The sequence below is a fragment of the Arachis hypogaea genome, chromosome 15, assembly GCF_003086295.3.
Source record: "Arachis hypogaea cultivar Tifrunner chromosome 15, arahy.Tifrunner.gnm2.J5K5, whole genome shotgun sequence".
NCBI classification, from domain to species: Eukaryota; Viridiplantae; Streptophyta; class Magnoliopsida; order Fabales; family Fabaceae; genus Arachis; species Arachis hypogaea.
In genome coordinates this window covers 72,766,143-72,784,422 of record NC_092050.1, presented here as the reverse complement: position 1 = coordinate 72,784,422, position 18,280 = coordinate 72,766,143, and positions in this window count along the sequence as shown.

The window sequence follows — 18,280 nt, the reverse complement described above, 5'->3', positions numbered from 1 at the left end:
ATCCTTCTCCCTTATGAACGCGTGCCTGACAAACACTTCTGTTCTACATGAAATAAGCTAGAATGAATATCTCTTAGATCTCCTAACCAGAATCTTCGTGGCGTAAGCTAGAATGATGGCGGCATTCAAGAGAATCCGGAAGGTCTAAACCTTGTCTGTGGTATTCCGAGTAGGATTCAATGAATGCATGACTGTGACGAGCTCCAAACTCGCGATTGCAGGGCGTTAGTGACAGACGCAAAAGGATAGTAAATCCTATTCCAGCATGATCGAGAACCGACAGATGAATAGCCGTGCCGTGACAGGGTGCGTGAGCATATTATTCACTGAGAGGATAAGATGAAGCCATTGACAAGGGTGATGCCTCCAGACGATTAGCCGTGCCGTGACAGGGCATTGGATCATTTTCCCGAGAGATGACCGAAAGTAGCCATTGACAGTGGTGATGTATCACATAAAGCCAGCCATGGAAAGGAGTAAGACTGATTGGATGAAGATAGCAGGAAAGCAGAGGTTCAGAGGAACGAAAAGCATCTCCATTCGCTTATCTGAAATTTCTACCAATGATTTACATAAGTACCTCTATCCCTATTTTATTATATAATGTTCGAAAACACCATTATCCATTTATATCTGCCTGACTGAGATTTGCAAGGTGACCATAGCTTGCTTCATACCAACAATCTCTGTGGGATTCGACCCTTACTCACGTAAGGTATTACTTGGACGACCCAGTGCATTTGCTGGTTAGTTGTATCGAAGTTGTGAACCATGGTATTGGCACCATGTTCTTGGCGCCATTGCCAGGGAAAGAAAGAGCCAGGAATTTTACATCATTAAAGTGTAATCACGATTACGCGTACCAAGCTGCTCACGTTGCCAGGGATTGTTCGAGCCTGGACATCACAATTTCGTGCACCACTTTGTCTTCTAAATCTCTGCTTTCTCCCTATCTTCTTCTTCACGCACGCAAGGTTCCTCCTATGGCAAGCTGTGTGTTGGTGGATCACCGTTGTCAATGGTTACCATCCGTCCTCTCAGTGAAAAAGGTCCAGGTGCGCTGTCACCGCACGGCTAATCATCTGTCGGTTCTCGATCATGTCAGAATAGGATCCATTGATCCTTTTGCGTCTGTCACTACGCCCAACACTCGCGAGTTTGAAGCTCGTCACAGTCATTCAATCCTTGAATCCTACTCGGAATACCACAGATAAGGTTTAGACTTTCCGGATTCTCAAGAATGCTGCCAATGGATTCTAGCTTATACCACGAAGATTCTGATTAAGGAATCCAAGAGATATTCATTCAATCGAAAGTAGAACGGAGGTGGTTGTCAGGCACGCGTTCATAGGTTGAGAATGGTGATGACTGTCACGGATCATCACATCCATCATATTGAAGTGCGAATGAACATCTTAGATAGAAACAAGCATGTTTGAATAGAAAACAGAAATAATTGCATTAATTCATCGAAACACAAGAGAGCTCCTCACCCCCCAACAATGGAGTTTAGAGACTCATGCCATCAGAGATTACAAATTTTAGATCTAAAATGTCATGAGATGCAAAATAAATCTCTAAAAGTTGTTTAAATACTAAACTAGTAACCTAGGTTTACAGAAAATGAGTAAACTATGATAGATAGTGCAGAAATTCACTTCTGGGGCCCACTTGGTGTGTGCTGGGGCTGAGACTTAAGCTTCTCACGTGCCTGGACAGTTTTGGGTGTTCAACGCCAGGTTGTAACCTGTTTCTGGCATTGAACTCCAACTTGTAACTTGTTTCTGGCGGTGGACACCAGACTGCAACATGGAACTGGCGTTGAACGCCAGTTTACGTCATCTATCCTTGAGCAAAGTATGGACTATTATATATTTCTGGAAATCCCTGGATGTTTACTTTCCAACGCAATTGAGAGCGTGCCATTTGGAGTTCTGTAGCTCCAGAAAATCCACTTTGAGTGCAGGGAGGTCAGAATCCAACAGCATCAGCAATCCTTTTTCAGCCTGAATCAGATTTTTGCTCAGCTCCCTCAATTTCAGCCAGAAAATACCTGAAATCACAGAAAAACACACAAACTCATAGTAAAGTCCAGAAATGTGATTTTTAATTAAAAACTAATAAAAATATACTAAAAACCAACTAAATCATACTAAAAACTAAGTAAAAACAATGCCAAAAAGCGTATAAATTATCCGCTCATCAATTGTCTAAGTGTATTACATGCTTACTTGCTAATTGTTTTACCTGCTGTATATGTATATTACTTGTGTTTTACTTGCTTACATTACTTGTGTTTTCTGTTGGGATTGAGAAGGTTCGTAGGCGGTGGTGATACGGAATTTACGATTCAATATTCCGTAGAACCACCGGCAAGTACACCGGGTCGCACCAAGTAATAAACTCACGGTAAGTGAGTGTCGATCCCACAAGGATTAACAGATTAAGCAAGCGATAATTAATTGATTATTCTAGTTAGACGGTCATAATTGGATGATGAGCAAACAAGAAATGTAAATGACATAAAAAGAAAGTAAATGGAAGCAATAAAATGACAAAAAAGTAAATGACGGAAATGTAAATTACTGGAAATTAAATTGCAAGAAAAGTAAAGTACGAGAAAATAAAGTGCAAGAAAGTAAAGTGCAAGAAAGTAAATAATAGCAAGAATTAAAAATAAAAAAGAACATTAGGATCAAGAGATATTGTATTCTCAGGATCAACAATTCTCATCTCCACTTCAATCATACAATCATTGATCTCTTGGCAAATCATAAGTGATTGAATTCCAATTCCTTGGCAATTCAATCTCTCTTAACTTGAGCGATTGCTAATTCCTTGATCTAATTGTTCATGAGAAAAGATGAAGAGTGGTCTCCAATTTAAAGCCACACAATTTTATGAATCAAGTTTTGGGATGATTATATGTCACGTATCAATCCTAAACCTAATTTCATAACCACTATGAGAAAGAACTTCAAGCATAATTCTATGATTCTTTTTCTAAGACTCACATAGAAAGCAAATAAATTCAATTCCTCTTCTGATAGAATTTGAATAATTAAAATGAAGATCGAAGATCTTTCTAAAGAAACAATAAAAGAAGAATTGAAGATGAAGAATGAAAACAAATTAACTCATTAAATTGCAACAGGGCTCTTTTTCCCAATATTGAAAATTAGAAATTCATAATAAAATATTTACAAAAGTGTGTAAAAAAATGGAAGAAGAGAAGAGAATGAGTATGTAAAGAGAGAGTCCAAAGACTCTCCCTAGAATGGTGTCCGTAAAAAATGAAACTAAAGCCTATTTATAAGCTACCTAAATTACAAATTCAAATGAAATTGAAATTAAACTACAATCAAATAAAAATTAACTACTTCTAAATTATTCTTGTAGCCTTGATTGGTTGTTAATTGTGGAATTGCTTATATGAATTTTGAATAGACTTTGAGTGAGAAAAGTTGCCTAAATTGAAGTTCTAGGGGTGGCTTGGGCGTTACTTGGATACGACGCTTCCTTCCCTTGGCGTTACCAACACTTCACAATTTGGGGATAAAAAGCTGTTGTCGCGCGTACGCATGCCTTGTGTACACGCGAATTCGATTTTTGCTTAGTTGCGCGTTCGCATGAGGTGTGTGTACGCGTAACTGTACAAGTTTCCTTTTTTCAGAATGCATCGCAAGCATTACTTGCCAAGACGCCTTGCATTTTGGGTGTTGCCAATGCCAACTTTCATACCTCCAGAAGCAACTCCTTGTAAAATTAGAAAAAATTATTAATTATTAATAATGATATAATAACTTGATTATTTAATTTAAGAACAAATAATTATATACAATTTTTTTATATAATTTGAATAATTTATATTTAGTATAATTTATAATAAATTAAAATATTATCTTTTTCGTCTAATAATATAATTATATACATTCTTACCATTAAGTGATTTAAAATATTAATATATACATTCTAAATTTAATAACATATAAATATTATTTTCTCATAATCATATATTAATATCCACATTTCTGCCGTAATATTTGTTATTAATACTATATAATATATTGATATATGGAAAGTACTCCATAATTAAAGACATGATAATCATGATTCTTTAATTCAGTAAGCTTACTTTGTGACATGTTTGCACATCTATCCAAATTAGAGGCGCAGCCATCAAGAAATCTTAATTCTCTAATCCATTTACAAACATTTTGTCTCTGCTCCGATCTTTTGTTAGAGCGAACATTGTCTTTTATAACACCCTAACTTTTAGCACATCATGATCGTACCGAAAGTAGGAGTTACTAACCTGTTTTCTTTTATTATCTACTTAATATTGAGCCTTTACATCGATATCGCGTTTCAGTTTTTGAGAAAATTCCAAAAAAAAAATATTGTTTGTTAATAATCAAAATCATTCATAAAAGAACACCAAATAATAATAATCACATAATTAGTAATAGTAATAAATATTACACAAAAGAATTCAAATGAAACTCAGAAACAATCCCTATCCCTCTGGATAAAATAGAAACTAAAGTGACAATGGCGAGGGAACTCTATAAAAGCGACAGGAATCATAAGTAAATCTATTAATCGTCCGCAGCTTCATACTGAGTCTTCGAACTTGTGTCACTGAAAGGGTGGAAGATTTTGGGGTGAGAACAAACCATGCATTCTCAGTAGGGAATGGGAATGCCGTAAAAGTAATGATTAAGATGCAAATAATTAACTTTACTTAATAAAACTATTTTTATCAAATCTCTGAAAATACTTTTTAATTCTACTTTAGATAATTAATTACTTTTCTTTAAATTTCTAAACTCAAAATAGATTTCAGTCACAAAACTTGTCATATCAACTATCTCTTAGCCACCTAATTAATTCTTAGTCACAACAATAGTTATTAATCACCTCAATACATCCACAAACCAATAGAACAAGTAAGGGATTCAATTCAACACGCAACAAGTCGCAATAAGACAAATAACATAATCACAAATAAACAAGGTAAGCAAACACAACCAAATGTAAATATGCAAACAAGAATAATGCATGTCTAGTCCTATCGCAGGTAATGAGCTCATTTGTCAGTTTCAACTCGCACCCAACGCAATCCGATTCGCAAGACAGATAAGGCATTCCAGCGGCATAACCTTTGCAAGTTTCTACTTCTTGCAGGCGCTGCTGATTCTCCAGCTGAAGTATGCCGAACATGACCTCTGCAAGTACTTGCAAGTGCTGATTCTCTAGCTGAAGCATGTGCCACTTTCTCCTGGAAGCCATTCCATACACACGGGCATCCCCACACGATCATTCACACATAAAGCCCACGGCTTAACATTCTCACATCAGCACCTCAACTATTTACTTTTCGTCACTCTCTCGTGACCTTTTAATCATTCCTTAATCACACGTGCCGCGTTCTCTTATCCCTTTTCTTTCGTATTCTTAACAAACCGAATTCATTTCATAACTTAAAACAAAATCTTTTAAAATAGAATTTCAAATAAAGTCCCAAATTTTATAAAAATTTCGGCAGCACTTCGCCTAAAACTCGAGCTTAGCCACCTTACGGATTTCCTCTTTTTCAATAAATCACCAGCCATTTTCTCAACAATTATCAAATCAGCAGAATTCTTAGTAATCAACATATTTTATAGCCATATACTTTTAATAATTTCAAATTATTTATAAATCCTCAAAATTATTGTTTTAGTTAAGAAATCAATTTTTAAGAAATCAGTTTTGAAATCCAAGCTCAATCTATTTTTTTTGTTCATAAAACCTCAATCTCCACAATTCACTTATCTTTTTCTCAACAGCGATCAGAACAGCAAGGTACCCCAACCCATTCAGTTTAGTAACCAATAAATTCTCTAACAAGTTTGCAACAATATCCACCATCATCAAATAAATCTCAATTCCACAAATAACACAAATTTAAGCGCGATTTTATCACATTCAATTATATTCACCATCACTAACAATCTCAATTTCATCAATTTTCATCAATTAATCAAATGAGACATTTATAAATTATTTGCAGTTACTCACTAAACTTCAGTGGCATTCGTAAATTAAAACAGTTAATTTTAAAATAAATCCTACCTCCGTACAAAATTAAAATCAACGAAAGCTCCAGAGAAATTTTCTGACTGAGCTGCTAAAAAGGAAAGCATCAGAAATTGTCTGTGTCTCTTAGAATTTCAATTGGCCGAACTCAAGGGAAAGAGGAGTTACGTCACTATCAACTTTAACCGGACAAAAGTAACACCAATGTGTAGAAGAGAAGGATACAGACACTTTTACCAAATTAGATTTTTAATTGGAATTACGGATCTCAAGAAATCAAAACTGAAAGTTTTACGGTGCCATGGTTTCTCTCATTCTCTCTCACGGTTTTCTTTCTCTCTCCGTGCTTTCTTTTCTTTTCTTTCTTTAAAAAAAATGAAACATGCATGGTTTATTGGTAATAAATGAAGAGTAAATAAAGATAGTTAATAGTGATTATAATTAAGTATTATTAGTTAGGAGATGTACGTATCATAATTATATATATGCATATATGCATGAGGCCACGTTTTATTTGTTTCCTTTTCCTCAAATGGCTTCAACCCACTAAATCAAACGGAGCAAGACCATTTAAATCAAATGGAACACAATTATGATTGAAGTTATTGGTGATCTTAGGCTAGGTATTATGCTTTATATATATACATATATCTTTACATGTATTGGCTTTCCTTAACTTTACTTTCGGAATGGCTTCGGTCATTAATATATTATAGTATAGTAAGGATAATAATAAAATGAAACTAAATAATAATAATAATAATAATAATAATAATAATAATAATAATAATTTTATATATTTTTTTAAAATATCTCATGTTAATAAAAATTATTTAAAAAAAATTTAATAAATTTTAAATTCAAACTATTATAAAATTTAATCTAATTATTTAAAAAAAATAATTTTTTAAATAAAATAATAAATTATGAATAATTTATTATTTAATTTTTTAAAAAATTTGGCGTATTATATTTTTGGTTTAGCCCATCGTCCGTTATGAAATCTCTTTAATTAAGTTTAGATTTGACCGCCTACAAATATCCACTAAATCTAACCTAGTCTTATCGTTATCATTTGTTCGCTCATTGTCCATTACTGTGTGAATAATATTATCAAAAAAAAAAATTTCAATGTGCATCACTATCCATTAGTGTATTTACACTTATTAAAATTTTAAATTATTTGAATAAAATTAGATAAAATAAAAAAATAAAAATTAAATTAATATAATATTATCTAAAATATTATATTGACGTATTAAAAGATTTTGTACATATATATTTTAGATAATTTTAAAATTTTAAATTATTCATTTTTTAAATATTATTAATTTTTTTTCAAATCCAATATTTAATTAACCATATGTACCTAGTATTGTAGTTAAATTATTACAATAATACATGTTTCTTAAATATATTGATATTAAACTTATTATGCCATATCTCGATTAATCAATTTTAATTTATGCACAATTTTATACTTGTGTCATATCCAAGTGTACCGAATTTTTTTTTTATGCAAAATTTTTTTTTGCCATAGTATCCAAGATGTATATGTATATTTAAAATTATAAATGGTTTATATATTATCCATTTGGATAAATATTATATTATTTAATTTAAATAAAAAAATTTCTTCTGAGTCATTAGCTTGCTCATTTAATAAATGTAAACATAAAATGTAATCTCAAAGATTTAAGCTTTGAGTATGAGATACAATATTTCATTAAAGGTAAAGCACGTTTTTTAACATTTTTTAAACGTGTTAATGTGATAATCATAATCTAACATCGCACTATAGAATTGCGACAAATATTATTGTTACATCTACGTATATATAATTAAAAAATATTAAAATGTTAGAATTAAAATTAAAACAAATAATTTGTTAGTACTTTGCTGAAGATTCACATTTTAACGGTTATTTTTACTTGGAAAAAGTTTGGTAACCAAAATTTTTCAGTCATAATCAGTCAAAACTTTTCATATTTTACTTTATTTATATCATTTAATAACATTTTTATTTTTTACTTCACTCTCTTATCATTCTACTTATCACCGTTCATTCTACTTATCACCGTTCTTATCAAATCTGCTAATTAATGATATTAATTAGAAAATCATATCCCTTTTTATTAGGCACTATTGTAATCAATACTTAATATTCCTTTTTATAATTTAATTTTTATATATAAAAATACAATAAAGATTAATAATAATTATATTTAAGAACGGTAATTATAATATCAATTACATTAAATAATTGCAATTGATTCTTTGTCCGTTATGGTATTTATCATCAATTATTTAAACTATATTTTATTATGTAGTTCAAATTATTTTACATATATACTAATAAATCATGATTCAAAATATTTTAATATTTTATTTTTGAAGACATTATACATTTAAATCAACGTATAATTTTTTAAATCACCGTCTTTAATAATTTAAAAATTTATTTTATGTTTTTCAAAGTGAAAATGATTTATTTTAATTCATATATATTTCTAAATTTTACTATAATTAGATTTGAAAAAAAAATATCAAATACCTAAATTAATTTATTCAATTGATAAATTTATTCATAACATCCACAAGTTCATACACATAACATTCATAATTAAGTAAAATACACATAACATCCAAAATTTTATATTAATAACATCCATAATTTCATACTCATAACATTCATAATTTCATACATATAATATTTATAATTAACAAATTTTTACAATTAATATTACCAAATTTTAAACTATATGTCTTGTTATATATTTCAAATTATCTTACATGTACACCAAAGGGTCATAATTTTAATATTTTTTATTTACTATTCATATGTATACTTATTTATTAATTTTAATACGATGAGTTAATAATTATTTTTTAATTTTAATTTTTTTATTTTATAATAGCCTATATGTAAAATATGAGTTGTATACCAGAAGTTGTTAAATTCTCTAATTTAACATCCATATTTTTATACGTATAATATTTATAATTTTATATATATAATATCCATAATCAATAAATTGGTGCTAATTTATTATTATTTATTATTTTATTTTGTAGGTCATGAACCAACAATTTTAGATATTTTTAATTTTCAATAAATAAAAATTGATCAAATTTAAAATATTTTATTTTTTATAAAATGTGTCGAGGTGATTTGAGTTTTTTTTTAATTAAAAATATAAGAATTTGAAATTTTTATTTGGAAAAAAAATTATACAATTATAAATACATGTAATAATAATGAAGGAGAAATTTTCGCAATCTGATTCACATTAAATTTAAAATTAACTTTTAGTATAATTAAATAAGGAAAGATAATTAATGATAAAAAGAAATTAATTGCGTCAATTAAATTAGGAGAGTGATTCACACTCTCTTATAAACGCAAATATTATTAGTCATATACCTTTATTTATTATCTATAATATTTTGGTTACATAGCATTGCCCTTTTTACTTATTTTCTTGTCAAAACATGTGTAAGTAATAATGATGATAAGGAAAAATACGAAATAACTAACATTTTAAATAATTCAAAATAATATTAAATATTTTTTATTTCTGCTAAATTAAAAAATTAACTTTTCAGATTACTTTTTACCATGTCCAGGATTATTAACATGATTAACATAGCTTAGGATCTACAAAAAAGTAAATATTGGTCTTTTCATGAACCCGACCACTAAGGAATTTGTCGTTTTGTGCTAAGAAATGATGTCTTGAGAGATTGACATGTGTAATTGGTGCGGAATTTATAACCTACAAACTAATCGGCAAGTGCATTGGGTCGTACCAAGTAGTACCTCAAGGGAATGAGGGTCGATCCCACGAGTATTGATGGATTAAGCAACAATGGTTAAATGATTTACTTAGTTAGACAAACAGAAAAGAGTGTTGAGAGTTCAAATGCATCAAACAGTAATTCAGAGAATTAGAAAACAAGCAGTAAATTGAGGTGAAATATATATGGAAAAAACAGTTAAGGCTTCAGAGATATCTATCTTCCGGATTGACTTTTCTTATTAACTATTTTAATCATGCAAGATTCAATTCATGGCAAACTATATGTGACTAAACCCTAATTCCTTAGACCATTTTATTAGTCTCCTCTAACCTTCATCAACCGCCAATTTCTTGGTCACTTAATTCCAATTAGAGGGTGAAGTTCAATTCTAGTTCATATGCCACAGAAACTCTAATTACCCAAATATAAGAGGATTATATGTCACGTATCCCGTTAAGTCCAGATAATTAGAAATTTAGGAGAAATTGTTTTCAAGCTGTTGTTCAAGTAAAGAGCTTTTCCAAGTTATACAATAACTCAATTAGAACAAGGGTCATACTTCCGTTCCACCCAGATTCATAAGATAAAGAATGGAAACAATTCTTGAAATAGAAATCACTACATGAATTAAAATATAAAAATAATAGTATCAATCCATACAATAGACAGAGCTCCTAACTTTAACAGTGGAGGTTTAGTTGCTTATGGTTTAGAGAAAAAAAACTAGGATCCAGAAAAACTGTAAATTGCGGAATAAGGTATGAGAGAAGAGATGAGATGAGAGAAGCCCTTATTCTTTCTATTTTTATATCTAATCCTAATTAATATAAAAATATATTTCCTAAAACTAAATAATATCTTTTCCTATTTACAAATAAAATAAAAGTTTAATCAAAATTAATAAAAGATTGCGTGCTAGCTTCTTGGAGAAGTGGGGACCACCCCAAATTGCTGAACCTGGCGCCAAACTTGGGCTGGGCCAAGTTTGGCGCCACTACTTCTGCTTGCGATTCTCAATTGTTTCTTCATCTTGGAACTAAACTTGGATTTTTCCAAGTTTGGCGCCACCAAGGCAGTACGCATGGGAAGCTTTGTGATGATCATGGCGCCAAACTTGAGATTTCCCAAGTATGGCGCCACCAAGGCAGTAACTCCATAAGAAAAGTACAGACTATTATATATCGTTGGAAAACTCTGAAAGTTTGCTTTTCAATGCCGCTAGATTCACATCAATTGGACCTCTGTAGCTAAAGTTATGGCTGTTAGAGTGGAAGGAGGTCAGGGTTGATAGCATCATCCACTTTCTTCCTCTTCTTCTATATCTCCGTCAAATCCATCCGAATGCTACCTGAAATAAATAGAATTATACACGACTTAAAGTAGCATCCATAGTGGCTAAAAGATATTTGAATCTTGATTAAACTCAACCATTTGAATGCAAATGGAAAGATGCTCACGCATCACAACACCAAACTTGAATTGTTGCTTGTCCTCAAGCATCCAAAACTAATATAGGCTTTGGTTGTGAATTTTCATGAGAAGTGAGTGTTCAATTAAGCTCCTGTCTCCTCTTAAAGTGGGGTTTATACACTACAATCCTGGATAGCTTTGGCATCTCACTATCCTTTGAATCAGAGGAATGTCACTGTCATTTGGAATTGGAATCCGGATAATATTATGAATTCTCTGGCCTTTATACTCTGGTTTAATCCTTGAACATAGTAAATTTTCTTTCATTCTCTTTTCTTTGGTGCTTTGCACCTTAAGCCTAGCCGTGACGTTAAATGCTTTGTCTCAAGCTTTACTTGACACAAAAACACCACAAGCACTTAACTGGGGAACTCTCTTTTAGTTCTGATTTTTCTTTTAGTTACTCCCAGGCAGTGGTGCTCAAAGCCTTTGGCATACTTTGTTGAATGCACTTGATCTCGACTCTTAGGTAGCTTTTGGTGGAGAGACAGAGACAGAAAGACTAAGACTGAGAGCAGAGACTAAGAGACAGAGATTGAAATAAATCTCAGTATTCTGTTTGGTGCAAAGTGGGAGATAGAAATTGAAATAAGAATGGAACTCTAATTTAATTTGTACAAAAGATAAAATTAGAATTAATTAATTGAAATAAAGATATTTTAGGTATAAAATGTTATTAAAATTTTAGTCTCCATCTCTAAAAATTTTAGTCCCTGTGTCCCTAATTTTTGAAGGTACTGAAATACTGAAATTTTCGGGATAGAGACAGAAATTTTAGTTCCAGTCTCTGAACCAACAAACATGATACTGAGTCTCAGTCTTCCAGTCTCTGTCTTAGTACCTCAAAACAAACGCTACCTTAGTGCTCTGTCTCAAGGATTACTTGACACATTTACACCACAAGCATATGACTAGGAAAATAACTCTTTGAGCTTTTAATCATATTTGACCTTCCTAGTCATTGAAGCTCAGAGCCTTGTGTAAGGCTCACATCGGTTGGGGAGGGGAACGAAGCATGCCTTATAAGGGTGTGGATACCTCTCCCTAGCATGACGCATTTTGACGAGTGAGTGTGGGGGGCTTCGGCTATCATCCCTATCGTCAAAGGTAAAACCGTGAGGCCTTGTGTGCCAAAGCGGACAATATCGTGCTAGCGGGTGGTCTGGGCTGTTACAGATGGTATCAGAGCCAGAACTCGGATCGATGTGCCAGCGAGGGCGCTGGACTCCCTTAGGGGAGTGGATTGTAAGGCCCACATCGGTTGGGGAGGGGAACGAAGCATGCCTTATAAGGGTGTGGATACCTCTCCCTAGCATGACGCGTTTTGACGAGTGAGTGTGGGGGGCTTCGGCTAGCATCCCTATCGTCAAAGGCAAAACCGTGAGGCCTTGTGTGCCAAAGCGGACAATATCGTGCTAGCGGGTGGTCTGGGCTGTTACAACTATAATGCTAAAATCAAAATAACTATAAAATTAAAACCAAAGTAACTGCAAAACCAAGGATACTAGTAGTTGGGTTGCCTCCCAACAAGCTCTTCTTTAACGTCACTAGCTTGACGGTTGATTGTTGCTTTTTCTTCCTCTTCTTCCAGTTAGTTAAGAGAAATGACTTTAGTGGACATGAGGAGAAAAATGATACCTGGTGCACGGAATTGTGATCACACTTTTCACAACTCCGGTACAACTAACCAGCAAGTGCACTGACTCGTCCAAGTAATAAAGCCTTACGCGAGTAAGGGTCGATCCCACAGAGATTGTCGGCTTGAAACAAGCTTTGGTCATCCTGTAAATCTTAGTCAGGTGGATTCAATTGGTTATGAGTTTTGATAATTGAAAGATAAATAAAATGTAAATTAAAATAAAGATACTTATGTAATTCATTGGTGGGAATTTCAGATAAGCATTTGGAGATGCTTTGTTGCTTCTGAACCTCTGCTTTCCTATTGTCTTCATCCAATCATGCGTGCTCCCTTCCATGGCAAGCTGTATATTGGTGGATCACCGTCGTCAATGGCTACCATCCGTTTTCTCAGTGAAAATGGTCCAGGTACGGTTTTTGTACGGCTAATCAACTGTCGAATCTCTCGTCTTGGATGAAAAATACCAGGCACAGCTACCGCACGGCTAATCATCTGTCGGTTCTCACTTGTGTTGGAATAGGATCTCTCTATCCTTTTGCACACTGTCACTGCGCCTAACATTCGTGAGTTTGAAGCTCATCATAGTCATCCCATCCCAGATCCTACTCGGAATACCACAAACAAGGTTTAGACTTTTTGGATCTCAAGAATGCTGCCAATTGGTTCTAGCCTCTACCACGAAGGTTCTAATCTCACGAATTTGAATACTCTGTTGTCAGGAGAGGCAAGTCAAATCCGTGGATCAGAAACCCAAGAGACTATACTCCGGCTGTCGTCCAATGACTACGTTGAACATCATGTAGACCGCTTGTGGTTGTCAGGCACGCAGATCTTGGCTAAGCGAGTAACGAAGATAGTGGGTGATTGTCACGAGTCACCTCTTCATTCTGACTTAACTGAATTAAGTATGAGAGTATATCTTGGAGAAGAAGTAAGCGTGAATTGAAAGAGAAACAATAGTACTTGCATTAATTCATGAAGAACAACAGAGTTCCGCACCTTAATCTATGAGGTATAGAAACTCCACCGTTGGAAAATACATAAGAGAAAAAGGTCTAGGCATGGCCGAATGGCCAGCCTCCCAATGTGAAAAGTGGCATAAGCTTCTCTAGATACAATAGTAAAAAGTACTATTTATACTAAACTAGTTACTGAGGATTACAGAAAATAAGTAACTAAGTGCATATAGTGCAGAAATCCACTTCCGGGGCCCACTTGGTGTGTGCTTGGGCTAAGCATTGAGCTTTACACGTGCATAGGCCTTTTCTAGAGTTAAACGCCAGCTTGGATGCCAGTTTGGGCGTTTAACTCCAGTTCTGGTGCCAGTTCCGGCGTTTTACGCCAGAAAAGTGTATCTGGCTGGCGTTGCACGCCAGTTTGGGCCATCAAATCTCGGCCAAAGTATGGACTATTATATATCATTGGAAATCCCAAGATGTCTACTTTCCAACTCAATAGAGAGCGCACCAATTGGGCTTCTGTAGCTCCAGAAAATTTACTTCAAGTGCAGGAGGGTCAGAATCCAACAGCATCTACAGCCATTTCTCAGCCTCTGAATCAGACTTTTGCTCAGATCCCTCAATTTTAGCCAGAAAATACCTGAAATTGAAAAAAAATATACAAACTCATAGTAGAATCCAGAAATATAAATTTTTGCATAAAAACTATAAAAATATACTAAAAAGTAACTAAAACATATTAAAAACTACCTAAAAACAATGTCAAAAAGCTTATAAATTATCCGCTCATCACAACCCACCAAACTTAAATTGTTGCTTGTCCCCAAGCAACCAAAAACAAAATAAGATAAAAAGAAGAGAAAATACAATACATTTCAAAAATATCAATGAAGATTAGTTTTAATTAGATGAGCGGGACTAGTGGCTTTTTGCCTCTGAATAGTTTTTGCATCTCTCTATCCATTGGAGTTCAGAATTGTTGGCCACTTTAGGAACTCAAAAATACAGATAATGTTATTGATTTTCTTAGTTAATTTCTTTTTTATTCTTGAACACAGCTACTTTATGAGTCTTGGCCGTGACCCTTAGCATTTTGTTTTCCAGTATTACCATCGGATATATAAATGCTACGGACACATAACTAGGTGAATCTTTTCAGATTGTGACTGAGCTTTGCTAGAGTCCCCAGTTAGAGGTGCCCAGAGTTCTTAAGCACACTCTTTTTGCTTTGGATCACGAATTTTACCACTCTGTCTCAAGCTTTTCACTTGGACCTTCATGACACAAGCACATGGTTAGGGACGGTTTGATTTAGCCGCTTGATGAGCGAATAATTTATACGCTTTTTGGCATTGTTTTTAGTATATTTTTAGAATATTTTAGTTAGTTTTTATTATGTTTTTATTAGTTTTTAAATAAAAATCACTCTTCTGGACATTACTATGAGTTTGTGTATTTTTCTGTGATTTCAGGTATTTTCTGGCTAAAATTGATGGACCTGAGCAAAAATCTGATTCAGAGGCTGAAAAAGGACTGCAGATGCTGTTGGATTCTGACCTCCCTACACTCAAAGTGGATTTTCTGGAGCTACAAAAGCCCAATTGGCGCGCTCTCAATTGCGTTGGACAGTAGACATCTTGGACTTTCCAGCAATATATAATAGTCCATACTTTTCTCAAGATTTGATGGCCCAAACAGGCGTTCCAAGTCAGCTCAAGAATTCTGGCGTTTAACTCCAAAACTGGCACAAAAGCTGGAGTTAAACGCCCAAACTAGCACAAAAGCTGGCGTTTAACTCCAAGAAAAGTCTCTACACATGGAAGCTTCAATGATCAGCCCAACCACATACCAAGTGGGCCCGGAAGAAGATTTCTGCATTAATTACTCATTTCTGTAACCCTAGGCTACCAGTTTTCTATAAATAGGACCTTTTGCTATTGTATTGGAGATCTTTGATAAGTCTTATGCTATCTTAGACACGTTTGGAGGCTGGCCATTCAGCCATGCCTGGACCTTGTTCTTATGTATTTTCAACGGTGGAGTTTCTACACACCATAGATTAAGGTGTGGAGCTCTGCTGTTCTTCATAAATTAATACAAAGTACTATTGTTTCTTTATTCAACTCAAGTCTATTTCTTCTCCAAGATATTCATTCGCATCCAAGAGCATGATGAATGTGATGATTATGTGACACTCATCACCATTCTCACCTATGAACGCGTGACTAACAACCACTTCCATTCTACATGCAAACAAGCTTGAATGTGTATCTCTTGGGTTTCTAATCTAAGGTTGGAACCTTCGTGGTATAGGCTAGAATTATTGGCGGCCATTCCTGAGATCCGGAACGTCTAAACCTTGTCTGTGGTATTCTGAGTAGGATCTGGGAAAGGATGGCTGTGACGAGCTTCAAACTCGTGATTGTTGGGCGTGTGACAGACGCAAAATGATCAATGGATCCTATTCCAACATGATCGAGAACCGACAGATGATTAGTCATGAGGTGACAGCGCATTTGGAACGTTTTCACTGAGAGGACGGAAAGTAGCCATTGACAACGGTGATGCCCAACATAAAGCTTGCCATGGAAAGGAGTATGAATGATTGGAAGAAGGAAACAGGAAAGCAGAGGTTCAGGAGGAACAAAGCATCTTCATACGCTTATCTGAAATTCCAACCAAAGAATTACATAAGTATCTCTATCTTTATTTTATGTTTTATTTATCTTTTAATTATCAATTCTCCATCACCATCTGAATTAGCCTGACTGAGATTTACAAGGTGACCATAGCTTGCTTCAAGCCGACAGTCTCCGTGGGATCGACCCTTACTCACGTAAGGTTTATTTCTTGGACGACCTAGTGCACTTGCTGGTTAGTTGTGCGAAATTGTGACAAAGTGTGATTCATGTTTAAGAGCTCCAAGTCCTTTGGAGCCATTGTTGATGATCACAATTTCGTGCACCAAGTTTTTGGCGCCGTTGCCGGGGATTGTTCGAGTTTGAACAACTGACGGTTCATCTTGTTGCTTAGATTAGGTACTTTTCTTATTATTTTTCAGAATTTTTAAGAATGAATTCTAGAGTTTCAAGGTGATGCTTTTATCATCACAAAAGCTGATTGATTCTCATCAATTTAGCTGCTGAATGTAATGTCCTGCTGAAGCTTGGCTAACCATGTCTAATCTTTTTAGACTGAAGCTTTAGACTAACATTGCATGATTCCTGGAATTCTTATTAAAATTTTTGAATCCCTTTATTTTCTTTTCCATATAAGTTTCGAAAATCACAAAAAAATTTATAAAATCATAAAAATGAAAAATATTTTATGTTTCTTGTTTGAGTCTAGTATCAATTTTTAAGTTTGGTGTCAATTGCATTCTTCTTGCATTTTTCGAAAACATGCAATATGTTCTTCATTAATCTTAAAGTTGTTCTTGATGATTTCATTGCTCTGATCTTTAAATTCTCTTGTTTTGTGTGTTTTGTTGTTTCTCATATGCATTCTCAATTTGTTAGTGTCTCCTATATGAAAACTTTTAAGTTTGGTGTCCTGCATGCATTGTTTGTTTGATTTGAGTTTCCTAAAATTAATTATATTTTGATTGTTTCTCATCATTGAAAAATTCAAAAAAAAAATTTCTCAAAACTATGTCTTTTCAAGTCAATAATACAGAGAATTGAAGATTCAGAACATTCAGCAGAGGAATCAAACAGAAAAAGCTGGGCGTTCAAAACGCCCAGTGAAGAAGGAAAACTGGCGTTTAAACGCCAGCCAGAGTACCTGGGTGGGCCTTTAACGCCCAAAAAGGTAGCATTTTGGGCATTAAACACCAGAATGGATGCCATTCTAGGCGTTTAACGCCAGAAGGACACTAGAGGGAAGATTTTGTTTTTAACTCAAATTTTTTTCAAATTTTCATAATTTTTCAAAATCAAATCTTTTTCAAATCATATCTTTTCAATCATATCTCTTCAAAATCAATTTCTTTCCATTTTTATTATTTTCGAAAATCCTTGTTATAATTAATGATTTACTTCAAAATTTTCTAGTTGTTACTTGCCTATTAAGAAAGGATCAAAAGTTTTAATTCTAGAATCATATCTTCTAATTTCTTGTTAGTCAAGTAAATCAAATTTAATTTTAAAACTCTCTTTTTAGTTTGATTTTCAATCATATCTTCTCAATCATATCTTTTCAATCACATCTTTTTCAAAATCAAGTCTCAATCATATCTTTTTGATTTCTAATTTCAAAATCTTTTTCAAAAATCACTTAATTTCTTTCCCAATCTTAATTTTCGAAAATCTCAATCAAATTTTCAAATTTC